The following is a 20,052-nucleotide window of genomic DNA, read 5'->3' on the forward strand; positions in this document are numbered from 1 at the left end:
AACGTGATTCGATTAAATATCTAAAATAATTGATGTAGCTGCTTACACACTTGTTTCGTATTTGTGAATATTGCCAGATTTAAAACTTGGTCTTAAAACACAATATAGTCTTGCTAATGATATAGAGTTTGCATGGATTTTAAAGAAAATACTCTTAAATAGATTACAATAGGCACCCTTTAATGTTGGCACCTTCCACAGCCTTTAAACGATTAGCTTTGATAATCGTATCATTCACATTTGATATCACAGGCTTAAATATGTCAAGCTACTGATGAAATGCTAAACTAAGAAAAATGAAAATAAATATCGTTCTAACATGAATTAGAATTTACCACTGTGTTGTGTGCCAAGTCCGGTTGCAAAATAATGGACATGGCACTTTATATGTTCTGCTCTTAAGATAAGGAACCAAGTTTTACGCCCATACAAAAAACGAAAATAAAATTTTGAATATTTTAATGTTTATGTTTTATAATTATATAATTACGTCATAGGAAAGGCAAATACGAAGGATTCCGGACAGAATTATATAAAGAACTATTCAAATTTTTAACATGGCTGTTTTTTTGGATGTTCCTGTGTGTAATCTCATTGACATAGACCTCGGATGAGCTTACTGTCTCCAACATCGTCGTGACTTGTCGCCCTGATGATGGGGGTACCAAGCACCTCTGAAACGTCGGCAAACTTCTACTATACTACACGACGCAACAGCCCAGAAGACAGCCATCTTAATATTAACCGCCATGAGAACCTGAAACGTCAAGTACCTAAGAAGAATTAACAGTAGATGGAAAACCATGTGTGGACTGGTTTATTTTGGTCAAGAAAGAGACCGGAGGCGGTCTCATGTAAACACGTCATGAACTATCGGGTTAAATAAAAGACGACTAATGTTTTGACTATCTGAGCGAGTATTAGTTTCGAAACTAATGCTTTGCATTATGGAATTAGTTAATCTGAGTAGTCATAAGAGTATTTTTATAATAAAATTAACGATAAACAGTCAAAACAAATAACACAAATACCTACGTAGAGCCTAAAACATTAACTATATAATATTTAACACAGATAAAACAGCAATAAATAAAAAAATGTGCTCATTACTACTCTCAAATGTTTTAGACTTTCTCCGAACGCAGTATTAGTCGATAAACTATAAAAAGATCTACTCAAAATTAAATTATCAGCTACATAAACGCACGTCTGTCGTAATTTCACTGAGTTGTTTACATATTCCACGTGTCATACGTCAGGAACAGATATTAAATTGTAGTGTAGGTCCTTTCGGCTTCAGTTAACACCGGGTTTGAATACTGCCTATGGCAATGATCTCTGTTTTCATCACCGCTAATCCCTTACTTTGGAGGCTCTGTTATGGGCTTGGAAACTGGACTAATATGTCCACGTGAACTAATTCCACAAAGCCGGAACGAGCCTAACAGCTTAGGGATTGATATGATGATGAGACAAGCGATAAAGATGAAGATGAATGGTTGTGTAATTAGGGCGACGACTGATTAATTCTTGGGCTATGTAAACATGCTGTTTCAAGTGCTGAGGTTACAGGTCCACAGGATCGAATGAGGTGGTTAGATGATTCACGATTAACAATCAAGGATACGGGAAAAGACAATCCTTATCGATTTTAAGGTACTTACCCCGCAAAACTTTGAAGAACCACGAAAAACCGCGGTAAGAACAACTGGTAACCCGGCAGAGGTTTTGACCAAATTCCTCTGGATTGAAATCCAAGTACAACATTACCGCTGCTCTACATTACCAAGTTTGATTTCACTCTCAACGATATTTACGTCAAGACTCATAACAACAACGATAATGAGCAAGAGATAGATTTTGATAATTTTAATTTTATGGTCATTTAACGACGTTGTTAATAGCTTTGAAAATATATCACCTGATATAATAATTATTATATCAGGTGATATATAATTTCTAGTTGTTCACTAATTATAATTAGTGAAAAACTAGAAATAATATAAAAGAAAATTTCAGGTTCTCACGACGGTAAATATGAAATAGCAGTCTTCTAGTTGCGCAGTGCACTCTTACAGAAGTTTACCGACGTTTCAGAGGAACCCTCAGTCCCGATATCCGGTCTCCGGGCATAGATTTAAACCCAATACCTCCCGAATATGAAGTACGATCAAACTATACAATCGCTGTATTATGAGATTTGGCTACGTGTGAAGACAATGATTATTATAATGGCATATAATACGGATGAGGATCTGTTATAAGTTACGAAAAGAATAAAGGAGATTAAGAAATATGGAAAGACATTAAGATACGAAATAAATAATTCCCAGTTAAATTTAAACTGTCCTTTTACACTATTCAACAATATCAACTTGAGTATATGAGGTTTAATCACAACACTTCCGGCCTGATTTGTATACACAGAATTTAGGGATTGTATTACACTCCCTTCAAAGTGGTTAACTTAGTATTGTGATACAAAGAAACCGGCCATTTTACACTCTTTGATATCATCAACAAAAATCTCGTTCTTTCGAACTCTGCCAATGACGTCATCAAATATCTTCCTCTTAAGAGTTCACTGAAGCTTTGGAAAAACAAAACAGACGCGGAAAGGACTAGGTCTGCAGAGTGGGTTGGCTGCAGAACAGCAAATAGCAGCGGGCGTCTCTCCAGAAATACCATCGCAAACAGACCAGCGTGAAAGCGAACATGCTTGCAGTGGGGAAATCAATCTCGAGCGTGCTACTTCTCACGACCCTCGTAGCACATTTTCGCGTGGAAGCTGCAGCCAACTCGTTGACGGTAAGACGCCAGATTTGTGAACAAATTCCCTAATTCGTATCTTATTTTCACCCGTTTTGCTTCTGTGTTAGCGTCCTAAATGCGTAGCGCCTTTAAAGGAGACGTGTTTGTATGAAGCAGACTGCAGAATTACGAGCAAGTGGATTCTGTTCATGAACGAGTAGACTCAAAAGATTGTTGTCTTCTGGGTTGTTGAGCTGTGTCGTCTGGTAGAAGTTTACCGACGTTTCGGAGGTCCTTGCTGCCTCTATCATTAGGATCATCGGTAAACGTCTACCAGACTAGACGGCGCAACAACCCTGAAGACAGTCATCTTCAGACTGACCATCCTGGAAATCTCAAATCCTGCGAATTTAAAACTCAGGTTATGTTAATTATAACCAATAAGGAAATTTCAATGTTTCTGAAAAAATATTTCAGTTTAGTATTTATGTGAAATTTGATGGTAAAACTGCGCCTGTACATTGTTTACGCAGAGTTAGGAACAAAAATAAAAGATGGGAACAAGAGTATCTCATTATAAAAACACCGAAAATAAGCTTGAGAAATAACGTCTTATGGCAAACTAAATGTTTTAGAAATTGTAAATGTGATTGATATATGTCTGCTGGAATATAATATAATTTTATTTACTTGTTTCCTACTGCTCTTACTTTCACTATTAAATCAGCTCAGACTATAGAACGTTGAATGATAGGGCGATTAATAAATAATGTATTGTAAGGATGTGGAAGGAAGCGGCTGTGTTCTAATTTAATGAAATGTCCTGGAATTAGCCTGGAGGGACTGAGGAAAAAGAAATTAAAGCCCTGGTCACGACAGCCAGTCTGAGGGCCGAGATTTTAACGCGGGTCTCCTGAATTAGAAGCGGGAGCACCAACTATTCGGTCGCTACGTTGGATGAAATCATTTTTACTTTGTAATTCAAAGAGAGAATAGTAGAGACTAAGAGTACATAACAGGAGAATAAGGACTTTGGAAAAAACTGATACAGGTGTAACATGAATTTCGTAATTGAAATGAGTGTGACTTTACGGAAACAAAGAGATGTCTCTTCATTTTCATAGATATTTAGTACAAAAGTACTTTCTGATTATTTCTAAATCTTTCATTTCCCTGTAATAAAAGTATAATTTAAATTGCACATATTTTAAAAATAAACAGATTTAGGGACAGGGGATAGAGGTAAAACTTATAAAAATAATTGGTTTCGTAAATATAAAAACATAATTCAGAACCATCTATATGTATCAAATACCGCAGAGTGAGAAATGTATATTAGGTTGTATGATGTGAAGCTTTCACAAATTTTCATGCTTTTTGTTTTATTAAATAAACCACCTTACACGAGTGGTAGTCCTAGAAGAATTCAGTATACTGTTTTTTTTAATTTCATAACGAGTTGGGGTAGTTCTTACATAGCTTTTTATTTAAAAACTAATACTGAAGAATTCTCTATTATGGGATGTTAATGTAAATTACGTGCAGATATTCAACACTAAACGTATGCATGTAAATTAATGGGTTTCAGTAATACTAAATCAAACAAGTGTGCACGAGAACATATTGTTTTTAAAATAAAGTTGTCGTTAATGAGATGGGATAAATTACGTAGATGATATTAATGCTTTTGATTAAAGTTATAACTCTGTAATACTATAAAGGAAATTATGAATTCCCCAAGCACAAAACGGCTACATGTTCACTGTCCAATTACTTAATTCGTTAGTAACATAAAGATATTTTTTTTCTGTTTTAGAAAGGAAGACCCCTTGCATACCAGATAAAAATTTACAGAATGTGTATGAACATACGTACGTACATACATACATAAATAAATAGAGTAGGCTTATATAAGTTACGAGTTAAAATGCTTTGAAACTCATTCACCTCACAAAGCAAACAAGCTCTAACGCCAAACTCTCTGATATTCAGACATAGTTGAAATAATAGTTAATGTACTGTAAGGAATTCATCACTAAATGTGCGTTTCTGTATGATGGAACTGTGGTAAAGTTCGTATTGGATCTAGAACCACTGAGTGAATCATGATGAGCAAATGATATTAGTTGCAAAGTTTCACTTCATAAACGTAAATTTTCTAGTGTATAATATCCACTTTACGATACTAACATTTCTATCTCTGTCTCTTTTGTGATCTGTAGTTTATTTTATATTGATCAGATAACCATGAAAATATTTGAAGAGCATCTCGCCTTACAAACCCACAACACAATGACGAGAACAGAGATCTACAATAATCAGTCCCGGTAGCCAAAATTAATAAACCAACTGCTTTTTTATTATGATTACAATTGATGATTCGGAACACAAATGCTTCTTAACACATGTATAATGTTTTATAAGTCATAAGATTCAAGTGAACTTATTTATCTAAAATATATATAATCATGCATACAAACCAAACTGTTTACACTTTGAAAAAACACTTAGTGTCAAACGCGTTTCGACCTCATGAGGTCATCATCAAACAGTTTTGTTTGTATGCATGATTTTATATATATTTTAGATAAATATTCAACGCTGCACGGTATGCGAGATTTTAAGATTTGCTCCTTATAAGAACTTATTCGCCATTGGATCCAGAATTCCCTCCAGACCTCGTCACTCAAACTCCAAGCGTTTCTTCTTTTACTCACAAGAACTAGAATCTAATTCCCTATCAGAAGCAAACAGTGGCCCGACCGAAGTGATTCAATATGATGGATTGATTGGATTGATTGATGGTCTCGACCCTCCTTTGTAAACCTTTCAGTCACTCAGTCTGAAGATCCGTGATCGATTCTGATGACTTTACAACAAACAGAAATGTCTGCTTGCTGACAAGAAAACATCGATTCATTCGGGCCTTGCCACACTTTCGAGATGCAATTTGCACTATCTTGTAATACTTGCTTTTCCACAAGTATGTTTATAAGGTTCTAGGAAGCTCGCAAATTCTAAATTTGCTCAATATATGACAATATACGACCTTAATCAAAACCACCAACATCTTTAGAAGTATCACAGACATTTTAATTCGGAGCCATTTCCTCATTAAAATTCTCAGTAATATTTATTAAGTCTGTCTATGGTCAAATGAAAGAGAAGAAATACGTACAAAATTTAGACGTAGAAATGTCATGAAAACTCATGAGTACGAAAACCTCAAGGGTATTAGAAATTCTTCACGCCAAGACGGAAAGCGAGTAGAATTATCTGGATTGTGTTCAATGACTGGTTTATATATTAGGGGTGTTCAGTACATAAATTACACTATCAACAGTTATTTCAGTTAATTACCTTTATAATGACCATCCGAATTCTGTTCATAACAATAATAATATGTGAAACTTCTAATTAATCTAATAACTTCAGTTACTTTTAATCAAAAACTAAAATTAACCACTATTCAAGAAGGTTCTGACCAAAATCGAATTTTTGTTTATTTTGAAGCACTGAAAAAAATACCATGCTGGGATACAGAAACTTGATAGGTCTAAAAATTTCGTATACGTGCTAAATAGAATTGGTTTCTCAGACCGCCATCATAATTGAGTGTAAAAGGCTACTTAAAATTTAACGAGGTATAATACGGATTCATTAATAACATTTTGGAAAGCCTGACATTTCAAAGTCAAACCTTTACCCTGGGTACATGCAGTTTCCTATTCATTCTTCAAGCAAAGCAAATCTGTCTGTACGCGCGCGCATATCATAGAATCCAATTGTCGAGTGGTTAGAATTCCTGCTCACTATTCACAAGGACTCAAGTTCCAATATGGCACGAGACTAAATGTGTTTCGCCTTTCTGATTCACAAATCACTCTGCAGTTCGAAACTATATAATATAAGCATTGTAAATTATCATACGTAGTCCTAATTTCAACTGATGAAATACTTAAACGTCCTCTAACACTTTCCGAATCTAATCTTTTCTCCAAGTGATGAGTCGTTTAATACAGAAACAATTGCTATAAAATATTGAGTTGTGTATTATACTCTGATGACAAAAGGACCAGGATCTCAGTCAAAAAATAATAATTTTTAAACTACGCTATACAATAACTTAATTTTCAAAATCCTCTTGAATCCCTTCAAATCGTAGATACGCTGCTAAACACAACACCGAAATTCCCCTTTTCGTTAGGCCATTCTTGAAGTTTCACATTTGAGAGTCACTGGTGCAGAAGACACGGTGCTTGTCACATGTTACACACTTGCACTAAATGCGGAAGTGAACTAGAATTATTCCGAATGAAAGCGCCACAGTCGCTCCCCCTCTGTCATCTGGTCACGTGTCGCCCAGAACAAGGGAGGGGTGGAAGAGACGAAGCATTCGAAAACAGGCTCTCGATTGGGTATTACATCTCGGAACTTTCTAGACGCAAGCACTCAGCGTGAGAACTATCTTGTGGCTAGTAAACAAACAGCAATTAGAACATCGTTCTGTTTTGGCTATGATTAAAATCACTTATATCGTCCATAAATTGGGTATCTGTCTAAGAGTTAGCAACACCTTACTGTAAAAATATAATTTAAGAATTGTAAATTTCACAGCAGTGAATTATCTATGAGAGTGTAAAATCAATTCCCAAACTTTCAAAGACTGTCTCTGCCCAACTGACGATGGATATTTTCCCGGAACGCTGGAAAATACAGGCAAATCTCACACGCGTTTTCGCTTCCGCGGTTTTGTTTAAGTATCATAAGAATCTATATCCAATCCGCGACCACAGTAAAAGCTGCCGCTCTGACCCTATGAGTTGCGCGCGCAATTTCACTGACTCGCCCCATCTGGCGACTACAAATGAGGGCCTCTTGTGATGTATCATTCATAAAATCCACGAGCATTTATAAGCTTCACGTTTTAGAATTTTCATTTAGGAATGCAATCCCCGCGTATAACGAAAGCGCCTATAATTCCACGCTCACACGGCTGATCGAGAAGACTTTACTGAAAAAAAATGTTACGAAATGTTAACAAACGTGAGAATTCTTGGACAGTTTCTAACCACTAAAGCAAACGAAAAATGTTTTATTGCAGAATTATCCAATCGACTATCTGTTCCTCAAGATAGACTCTGTTCTATGGAGTTTGCTGCAAATTTGAGACATCCAAACGTTCACTATTTGACTGTATAGGAAATGCACTGCGGTCATCATACGTTAAGATATTTATTTCAATAACAATGAAATTAATGAAAACGGGTTAGATGGGGGATTCTCAATCTGTAGCTGGCGGACCGCTCACGGTGCGCTTATGCAGTTATATTACTGTACGATTCTTGATATCAGACAATACGTTTTGTTAATGTCGCCAGTATTTGACATAAACTATCTCTGGGAGTAACTGTACGGTCCAATGAACAATACATCTTGCTGGTGATATTCATACGTACATAGACAAGGGTGGAGTGAATGGCGCTAAAATTTACGTGTGATATACGACAACCACGCTCACGGTGTTGACCACAATGTCCTTATCACTGATCGCTGGTGTTTGGGACTGAAATTCGTCAATAGTAAAAGGGAATTTGCCGTGCTTAGACGAACGCAGTTTCTTGCAACGTAATTTGACATTAATTCATTTGTTCTCCTTTTCTCGTATGCATGATAACATAAATAAGATTAATTTTTCTTAACCTGTCAAAAATCCTACACACACTCCTTTAGTCAGTAATCTTTGATTTGTGTTGTATACTTAACTGCGTTCTTAGAATTAGCCACACCTAAGTGTCTTGCCTCCATACAATTAATTTATATATTATATACGTATTTTAATTATCATTACACATTCACCTGAACCGTAAATAACAGCTATCTTTATATGAATGAAAATTAATTTTAATTAAATATGTTTTTGGCCTAACAAAATGCATTCAACGAAAGCTTCTGTCGTAAAACGAAATATACAAATCTATATCAGAAAAATACACAAATAAATTATACATACAGCTAATTAAATACTGTGATACGTTTCAATTTCTCAATAATGAAATATTGATTAATATACACCTAAAATAAAAATAATTTAACATATAACCGCGATTTAATTTCTAATCCACCAATTATCTTATATATCCACTGACATTCTTTTGTCATAAATAATCAAAACGGATTTGCGTCGATCATAATTATTAGAGTCAATTAGTTATCAACCTTAATTATAATTCATCAATTACCTTCAATAGTCGCTTAAGCTTCAATTAGTATAACCCATTATCATCCGCTAATATCGCACACTGCAATCAAATACAAATTAGTCCTGATCCGGGCCTCACAATTGGAAGCAATTACAGTTTGAAATGCTGCCTTTCACATTTTACAAAACGGCTGTCTCGCGAACACTATCAAAAATGTCTATAAAATGTCACCGTGTTTCTGTGAGAGAGAATCGATCTCTTCTCTTGGTAATTTATTCATGACCAGAAACCTAAACTATTCTAATCTCGTAGAACACAGTCTTTCTTCAGAAACGTATTTCTCTTGATCTAGTTAAGAAGTGTACGATCTCTTAATTAACTTGAATGTCAATTACCGTTTCCGAAACAGCTGATCACTGCGCGTGATAAATGTGGCCCACCCTCACATTCCATTTTTGTTTAAATCCGTTGTAGTATTTAAACCTTATCTTTCAAGTGTTCTCTGTCCTCCAGAAATACCTACTACCAATTTCTCATCTGTTCTATGTGTCCTCCATGCAAACCTTTTTACTACTATAAAAAACTGAGAACACTATTAACGAAAATAAAAGTTTCTACTTCCCAAAGTTAGTATGTAAAAAATAACTAGAGAAAGTGACATCTTTATTGTTATTTAAATTTAATACAGTCAAGCAATGTTATTATTTAAATGAATATATAATATTAGTTAAAACCACATAGGACTGCTTAAATCACAATCATTACAAACTTCAAGCCGTTAATTTAAAATACTCAAGGACATTGTATCTTCAAGATATAGTTGAGTATTTGGAAAAAATTAATAGAATTCAAAATATAGACCCTAAACATACAATAATTTTAACGTGTGCCGCAATTTCCAAATTTTTCCAAATTTATTTTTATACATTTTTATATTTAAAACATTCAGACATCAGACATGAAAGTGTAATGGGATGTACTAGAATGAGTATATAAATGAATGCATATGTAAGAACAGAAATGGGAAATTTAAATCTCGAAAGCGAAATTGTAGAAAACGAAACAAAACGAAATATACTTTTAGAATCAATGGATTTATCTCGCTTTACTTCACACGTTTTCAAATATATCACTCCTGGAATAAGAGACATAGGATGACCCAGAAGATGGAGGCAGTCACAAAGGTTATGATGCCAGAAAAGGGGTAATATAAACCCCTAAACCATGCTCGAGAAGAACAAAATAGCTGCCCGTTTCTCAGCAAGCGAAATTAATTTTTGATGTAACGGAAAGACAGCCCTGGGCATGTTTGCAGCACTGATACCAACTGCTGCAAGCGAGTGAGTCGTACCTTGTTAATATCAAAAATCAAAATACTTATTCATTTGTTTACGTTTTGTAATCTTTCTGCATGCAGTAGGACTTATGCTACATTCAGTTACCGTATTGTTCAGTTCAATTTACTGTTAATTTCAATAACAAAATACGTACGTGTACTTATATACATTCATATTATTCTCTTTCTGAATGTTTATCTATTGCACTATGTAGTAATATTACGTGTAACGCCACCTAAAAATTGAGCTTAGGGTTTCATTTATGAGTCGTATACAACTTTTATTCTTATTGTTTATAGATTTGATACAGATTAATCTTACAATTACATAACAACGCACACGAACGCAAACGTCACACCGATATGACACATCAGCACTTGAACAGTTTTATCGAGGCGGTAAGATCATGGGGCGGGAGTATTTTAACACCATACACAAAAACGTCTCAGTAGAAAATATTTATTTATAATTTATTTAACGACGTTTTCAGTAGCTCAGATTATATGGCGTCAAATGAAAGGATAATTGTAAATAATAAATTGGAAAGGACGTAGCATCGAACGTGGCATAATTCAAGGTACTATTCCAGAGGGTTTGAGGAAAACTAAGTAGCCCCCCTCAAGAGTCCGAATACCCGTAGTCGGGCCGAGATTTGAACCATAGACCTAGTGAATACAAATGAGTACTAACCATTCGAAAACAACATTCGGTCCAAGAAAATAGTATACAGTATTTGTATATGCATAGCTGTATATAATATCACCATATCTCAGATTCACCCGTAATTAAATGGAAATTTGAAAATGACTGTTCTGGGATATTGTGTCAAGCAGTGAAGTAAAACTTAACTGACATTTAAGGAGCTTACTGCAGCCATCATCAATGTCGGATAATTTTTATGAGGCTGCACGGTTGCACATCTTAGAAGACAACAGTCTTTATCTAACCCCCGTCGTGAGGACCTGAGATCTAAATTTAAATTTATTTTGCGCCACAAATTTTTGTATAATGAACGTCCCCCATGAAATGTACCTCTCGTTCGTGTACGTTACAAAATAAAAAGAAGACAACGAAATTAATATAGCTTGTTCAGATCAGGGGTTCCGAATTCGTGTGTTGATTTAATTGTAAATTGTTGTGTGAAAACTATTAACCAAAATGAAATATAATATTTAAAGCCATTCGTGACAGTAAGTTAGTAACATTTTAATGCCCTTCATGAATTTTTAAAAAATGTTTAATAAAATATCCTTATAAATACTTAGCAGACAGCGACTCAATAGGATGAACGGTCACATGTTTTAAAAGTTTCAGAACCTCAGAGTTAGATCATGGCAGAAAATTACTGTCTTCTGGTTTGTGGGTCTTTTAGTCTGGTAGGCGTTTACTAACGATTCAGATGATGGAGGAAGAAACATCTGAAACGTCGGCAAACATCTATCAGACTACACGGCGCTACAAGCCATCTTCATATTTACCGCCATGAGAATCTAAATGCCTAATTTGTTGTTGGAAATTATTGGAGTCAGGGTACTGTAAAAACAGTCTCGCCAACTTCCTAATGTGAAAATACATACAATTCTCAATAATCTCAATTTTACCTATCAACTTATTTCCTAATAAAATTTCGGTTTTCCGTAGGAGAGAAATGTTTCTTGCTCTAACAGCATCTCTATCAATAAGGTTATTTCCATTCTGGCCTGTGCAGCCGTATGTTTGGAAGAACAGCAATTCAAGAACACATACATTTTTTGTCTTTTTCGTATTAGATTTTGTTGGTTGTAAACCTTACAAATCCAGTATCTACCGGAAGGTGGGTTAAATGAATAGGTAGAGAGAGGTGGAAAATTTAGCAGTGGAACGTGGAGTCCAAAACATGGGGCAAGCAACAGCTGGTTAGGACATGAACCTTGCTATATAGATTCCAAAATAAATTCAGACCGCCATGCTCGCATTACTCTGCAGCTTCGTGTTTACAAGACGATGCACTGAATCTTCCAGCAAGCCCAGATGCGCCTTAAGAAATATACGAAAAAGCAATTTAAAATGAAATTGGAATTCATATAATGAAATTCCGTTATGTGTTTTCATACATTCGTTCTTTTAGTGGTTATTAAACCTTCTTTGTCTCATTCCTTAAATCTGATATAAAATCATTATAAGCCCTCCATTCCCAATATAATTTTATTTGTATGTTTTAAAACGTTTAATAAAAATATTAATTTGTACATTAATTTGAAAGAGCTCGAAACATAATTCTGGACTAAATATATAGGTCACCTCTGGGAACTGATTGATAGTATTTCCAATCACGTACTTCGTTACACGATAGAAAAATCTAGTTTCTGGTTACAGTAAGCAGCTCTATATTTATGTCTATATTAAAGCTGGGCCAACAATTAATTTTTCAGAAAGGTTGGGGGATTTCCGCTGTTAGTCTCAGTTACATGGTGGCATACATCATGAGCCCAGCTGTATCAGAAACCGGCTTCTTATAAAGCCTTGTTAAGATATAGGTTATTGCAGTATCCTCCTTTTACGATGAAACAGTTCTTGATTTTGTATTCATAAAATATTTTTAATAGTTGTGACCTTCATTATAAAAAGCCAGATACGGATTTAAATCATCGAATGAAGAGTCAAGCAATGAACGAGATTAAAAAGTACTTTAAATGCAAAGGAAACAATGCATATTTAAGTGTATATCTACGATACACGAACAAAAGTTTTTAACATAGCTTTTGTCTGTTTCTTAAAAAAGTGCAAAGGCAATATCTGGACCTCAGAAAGGGAAGTTAACGAGAAAAAGAGTATAATTACTTAATCACAACCTCCGCTGTTTTAAATATTATATGATGTAAAGTGTTTATAGAAAAATAATAAGATGGGCATAACCACTATAGAGATAGTAGATGGAAAGATAATATTAAAATGAGTTCTGAGAAACAGGTTGTGAAGATGGTTCAGTATACAGCGCAACGGGTTTTATTAGCACGGTAACGAAAGCACGGGGCCCGTAAGAAGAGAATTTCTACCACCTGAATAAAAATCATGTGTTTCTGTATGTTAAAAGTTATACATCTAAATCAATAGTGGTGTTTCAGGTTGTCATAACGTGTAGTTTTTTGAATAGTTACAAATGTTTCAAAGAAACCAACTGTCTCCATCCTGAAATTGGAGGTGCTTTAGTATCTACTTATATGTCCAAACAGCGTTACAATGCAGATCATCATCAGCATCATAACCATTGTGTGAACCCCAAATCTCACATTTTCAAATTACAGTGGATTCCGATTAATTGGGACACATCTGGACTAAAATACTTCGACCCAATTAAGTTCCTGACCCAATAATTCGAAGTTCCATGTAAAGAGTTAAAAAGGTTTGTTCTTTAAGAATAAATGGCTGCTCCGATTAACCGATGGCCCCATTAACCAGAATCTACTGTGTTTCTAATTATTTGTTAAGTATTTCAAATCGTGGATATATTAATTTACACGTCTTATTTCGAATCTGTAGGGGAAACTGAGATTATATTCCGATAAAGAAAATAATATTCCAAATTACACTAAACTCGCTTGAAAATTTAAGTATAATTATGCAAACTGATATAATAACAGGTTTTCTAGCTGATATTATTTTAAAATGTCCTACCAGTAAACGTATTTTATATTATCTTCTCTCATCGCACTGATGATGGAGGCTGAAAAGACCTCAGAAACACTTGTGAACTTTACCAGACTATACGGTGCAACAACCAAGAAAACAGCCATCTTCAATTTATAAGAAATTTGAAGTAGAAATATAGTGTGATCAAAAATAATGCAACCCATTACTGACACATGTTCTTTTTGTCAAAAATATATTACAATAATCAAAAACAAAAAGCAACGTTGTATTAAGTACTGAACGTATCCACCGCGTTCAGTGATGAAATCACCTTTCTACATGTTTGATGCAATCTGGTGAAGTATTTCTGCAGTAGCCGGAAACGGTTCACCAGATGAGAAACTGTTAATTTGTATGGCACAGGAAAATCGGGGAACTTATCCCTAAATTCAATCTGGCAAGTTAATTAGGAAGGAGGCGCCAGGCAGTATTCGACAAGAAACACTCGTTGGCACTTGCAATTCGATTGTTTAAAGACAACTGACGAACTGACGCAAACGGGTTACAACATGATGTGGCATGCGTGGGGTATTGTATAGTCACAGCGATATTGTGTGATTATTAATTCAATCAAATTGAACTAAATTTCAACCATAAATAAATATTTTATTATGGCTTGCGTAAATTTTCGATCGCTGGTTACGAATAATATTCTACAATACGACAAATTTCCCTTCCCACTGACGCATCAAAATATATACCTTCCCTAAAACATGAAGAAACCACTTTGTGGGGTCACTGGACAGACAGCCGTGAAATTATAAAACACAATATGAAATTTTAATCGAACCCAGAGCCACCAGATGGAAAATCCTGCAGAGCCTTTATGCCCTACTCATATCAATAATCTGCACATCAAATATCATCACTAGCGTGCGTCGGGTTGTAGAAGCTACCGGCTGACACATCATAACACTGCCTTGAGGGTCTAGTTTGTCCTCTCGCAAATCCTCAATACTGATTAATTTATAATTTTATGTGAAGGAAACATAATATAGTGGCTTTATAGTTTCATTAAAACATTTACCTGTACTTAATTGCGTTTGCTAATGCACAAAATCTTACACATGCCGAATCACATTATAGCAACTTCTGCTATTGACGTATCGCAAGCTTTCATCAAGTTAGGATATTTTAGGATGATATTTCACAGAAGACGGAATGAACTGAAATAGTAATGTCATGAGTTCTAAAGTAGGAGTCAAAAATTATACCTGAACCAATGACTTACTATTGTAAGAGTGCACAAAATTGAAGACGGTTTCATGGAGAAATTTTATACTTTTGAAGTAGCTTACTTAGAAATATGATGAAAATCCCGAAATAATTGAATGAAATACAATAAAAACACACGTTTGAAAAAACATTGATTCTAAACTTCGTATTTTACTTGTTCCTATAGACAAATAAAAATTACTGTGTATATGAAAATGTTTCCTTTCGAAGCGAAGTAATAGTGGTGTGGAAAATCATAAACAAGAGCAGTAATGGGATTACAGTAGGTGTGAATTATAAAACAATAAAACAGAGGCGACCTACTTTACAAAAACATGCATTAAGCACACGTAATAGCTATTCTGACTTCTTTACATAAACAAAGGGTATCCCTGATTCGCATAAATCAAAGCAATGTACCTGCAATCAGCGGAGCTACATCTTATTATTCGCTTATTCTACAACTTTTCATTAAGTTACAATCTGCATAGCATAAATGGGATATTACACGATTATGAATAAATAATCGTGTCAGATGTGAATAAATTTGACAATGGCTTACTGGAAAGCATTATCCTACCATTATGCTAACAAGTACTGTTGAGTAAAATTACATACCTGTGGATATGATGTAACAGAATACAGTCAGCCTAGCTTACATCTTTAACTAAATTTTGGCTACGTTTTGGTGAAAATTCATCACCAAGCCAATAACCACTATATGATAAACAATTTACTTCAATATATGCCTTTATATGCCCTATGTACTAATTTATTACGCCTTAAATACTTACGTGTGAGTACTTATTCTTTTAAAAAAACTGTAAATAAAACACGATATAAAAATCTATTACAGTCTCAGTTAAATTTTATCAAAAGTCAATACAGACTCAGGCATTCGACACCATGTCTTGATATAGGGTCTATCCCTCAATATTGTTGCTCGATTTTAGTTAGATGCACCAATATTTCAAAGTTACTGATCTGAAAATTATCTTTCGCTGCAAAGACTTTCTGAATACATTCATGTGCCTGGATGTCTATATTCAGTTCATATTTTCTGTTGTTTGCTAAATGATAATGCCTGTTATTAACACGATGTGAAATTTGCATTCCTGTTAAATATTAAATAAAGACCCTAGTTCATTTTCTTTCTATCGCATATTATCATTTTTTGTGTTACGTGTCCTATTGGTCTGATGTTCAGAAGTGACTATAAAATGTACTCGCAAACTACTGATGTTATCGCAGATTCTGGAATGATTTTATTTTGAAGCTGGCTGGCTGTCTTCTGGGATGTTTTGACATGTAGTTTGGTATACGTTTAGTCATCTCCCTGATTTTGGAGACGGTAAGCACCTCTGAAAATTCGGCAAACTTCTGCAAGTGTGAGCGGTACCACAGCCTTGAAACCTCAAGAAAACTGTCTTCATAGTCTCCGCCATGAGAGCCTGAAATCTCATTTAATGAAGAGAATTCATGTGCATATGTGCTACAGCAACGGGTCTTGTGAATCATAACAGTTTATGTTCGAACGAGGTACTCACAAATACAAATCATATGCACTAGTACAGAAGAAATTTGCTTCTTAGCAGATATAAAATACGAGTCTGTAAAATCTGATGTTCCTAAACAACAATAATTTTTCTCCAATATACGAAATAATAAATCTTTCAATGGAAGTTTAAGAAATTTATTACAACTTTTCCGCATTTCTTCGGTCATAATGAAAATACACGGTCGCTAAGTCTTCTGCAGAGTTTAACGACAGTGTACAGCGGCACAGCGGTGCTTAAGGGACTCTTCAGCCACATGTAGGTCTACTTCCTTAAACTGTGCCCCGATATAAAGTGTTCATCTTGACAACGTAATATAAATGCAGTCCAATGGCACGTATACTGAAACGAAAGAATAAGTTCGCATTTTGATATTCATTGGATTTGAGAATGGATGGATTCCAGACGCTGTGTCCTTACGCCGCCACGAATATAATTTATTATTACGGTTGAATTGAGAAAATTATTGTATTTAAATATTTCCTTGTTGCCCATATTTTCGATGTTTCATTTTGAAAGTTTTTTCTGTTTTTCTTTTTATTCTTTTTATGTAGCATTAATATTTTATTTTGTATGGAATCAATGTATTGTTCTATAATTGAATTGAATTATTATATTACTTAGGCATATTATTTAGCCCATTTACTTGTGAATTATTATTCAATAAATGAATTGAATTATTATTATTATTATTATTATTAATATGGTACATTCATATATTAGTTTAATTTGTTTGTATTTGAATGTTTTACTATTATTGAAATTAATTTAATTATTATATTATATTTTATCCTGCACTGTTGTATAGTACTTGGCTGTTACTGGCCTTATCTGGCTGTTGTCAAGCGCTTAAATAAATGAATTGAATTATTATATTTATTTATTTATTTACAAATTTTCAGCGTATTTACTTTTATGTACCTAAGACAAACGTTGCCCCTGAGGTACGTAATGAGAAATACTAAAAGGTGACATGGAAATAATATATCAAGACAAGACCTAACAAAAATATATTAAATGACTATAATATATGGTATCAATACTTAGAAACCTAATACCATTGCTGAACTATATGTTGGCTATATGTTACAACAGAAACGAATAAATTATCCTATCGTCATAAATAATAACAGGCGATTTAGGAGTGTGATTCGTAATTAAAAACAAAACTCTATTTTTATTCGACCTTGTTTTATAAATTTCTCGACGAAATTGTGACCTTTCATAACCCGTATTGACCTCATACAGCGTCTATCGTGCAATGGAGCATAACACGTTGCAATGAAGCACTGGCCCATCACAACACGACTGACCTATTTCTCCTGTAACACTCCCTCCCGCTCCATGTAAACAAACTCGTACATCTGCGTCATCGTAATCAGCTTATAATATCAGGTGTGACAGCAGGTAAAATTGCTTCCACACAGCTCAGGACCACGGTCAAATAATTTATCTGAATACGGTAATATCTTCGCAAATAATGAATGATAAAATGCATTTACTTACGAACAAATTGCTGAGTGGTGTTTTAATACATCTCTATCAACTCATACCGCATTTAACCGTTTCTGATAAATTTATTATAGCCTCATAGTTTTTAGCCTTAACCTTATTTTGTTAAGGACAATGAAATCAAGAAGAATAACTGTTATTCAGCTGGAAACTTACCTCAGATACGGAAAGAAAAATTACACACAGAATAATGGTTGTGAACATCAAAGCAAAAGAACATTTCCGAAAATAAGGCGAAGATTATATGATGATATTATAAAATTTTACTAAAATACGATATTCATGCGTACACAGAAGACAATATAGTGGCTCTTTTTGTAAATATTGGTTTCAGTAATATGTGATAAATTTCTTGATCTTCTCAACATTTGCATCACGGACTTAATAAGTATATTATTGAGTAAATGTTCGCAAGAGAGTTGTTGAATATACTAAAAAAATCACAAGATTTCGCTGAAGATAGTAAATTTATACATAAGAGATGTCTTAAAGTTATTATTCTTTTCAAAAAACATTCGATTACAACTTAAAGCTCTATCCAAAACCGGTTAAGAATAGAAATTGATTGTCAACAATCTTATCCCCAACTGGTGAAGCTAAAATTTAGTCACATATTAGATTATAAAAATTTGTTGTAAAAGTCATTTAGTCCTATATTTACAAGTTACTTTGTGCGACAACATTTAACCATTCTATTAGATTTTTACATTTGAAGTTCTCATTTCGGTGAGGACTATTATGTCATTGTTATGGGTTTTGACTCCCCGTAGATATTCAGGTAAAATGCCGGAGTAACATACTGCCTCTATCTTTAGGGCTGGATATCAACATCATCGATATATTACATCGATATGACATGCCGCCCGATACAGGCTCGCCCTAAGCACTGACCATGGATATATGTCTAAAAAATATATCAGTTGATATTGATACGTATTAATATTATTAAACTATATGGTAAAGAGTCATTATGAACCAGCTAATAAATAGTACGCAAAGGTAGTCAAATTCCCAGCATTTATGTAATCAGAAGGTTAATTACCATGTTTATAAGATTCCGCCATTGGTCTGTACCCGGAAACAGCTTACTGTTATCATTTATTATTGCGGTTAACTTATTATTATAAGTTACTAACATGATGATGATTAGTAAAAATGTAATATGTCGAATTTGTTTTCAGAAAGTACAGTCAGAATCCGACTGCATACTCGCTGACTAAAATTTTCCTTTTTTAAAGCACCAAGCAGTTTTGTAAATGCGACAAATCTGGCCAAGCTATAATTCCTTCCGATATACCATACGCAATAAATCTCTCATCTCCTTTCATGTTCCATAGCCCCGTAGTTGATAAAGCGTCGTTAAATATTCTATAAATAAACGATAGTAGGTTTGCACCATAAGCAACGTTTATGATTTATAAATATTCATACCATGAATATCCCTCGGTATACCAGAAATTAGGGAAACACACTTAAGTCAACTGTGCAGCGGCATACATTGATCCCACTTAGCCTGTAAGCCCCAAAAGCATCGACCATCGCGTTAGGGTTTAGTATTAGGAAGGTTGGGGATCGATTCTTGGCCGGAGGCCAGATGTCATTTCGAGTTTTCTTGCGAATTTCCCGCGCCCCTAGCGGACAAATGCTGCGTTATATAAGCCCCTACTCCTTCCACGTCCTTCGAATTTATCATTAATTAATCCTCTCATTTGACGTGATAAACTATGCAGCTGATATCGCATCATTAAATGAACGTTCATTTATTTGTTTTGGAATGTATTTTTGGATAAATAATGAAGATCTCAGTAG

At 34.5% G+C, this 20,052-nt stretch overlaps 1 protein-coding gene across 3 annotated transcripts in view; it reads right to left on the minus strand.

Annotated features, from left to right (window-relative positions):
• Positions 1-20,052, minus strand: part of LOC110828737 (uncharacterized) — a 188,457-nt gene that overhangs the window by 155,501 nt on the left and 12,904 nt on the right. The window lies entirely within an intron of this gene.

This window comes from Zootermopsis nevadensis, unplaced genomic scaffold (assembly GCF_977971745.1).
Source record: "Zootermopsis nevadensis isolate Lab colony 2312 unplaced genomic scaffold, Znev_1.0 Znev_ptg000029l, whole genome shotgun sequence".
In the NCBI taxonomy this organism is placed as follows: Eukaryota; Metazoa; Arthropoda; class Insecta; order Blattodea; family Termopsidae; genus Zootermopsis; species Zootermopsis nevadensis.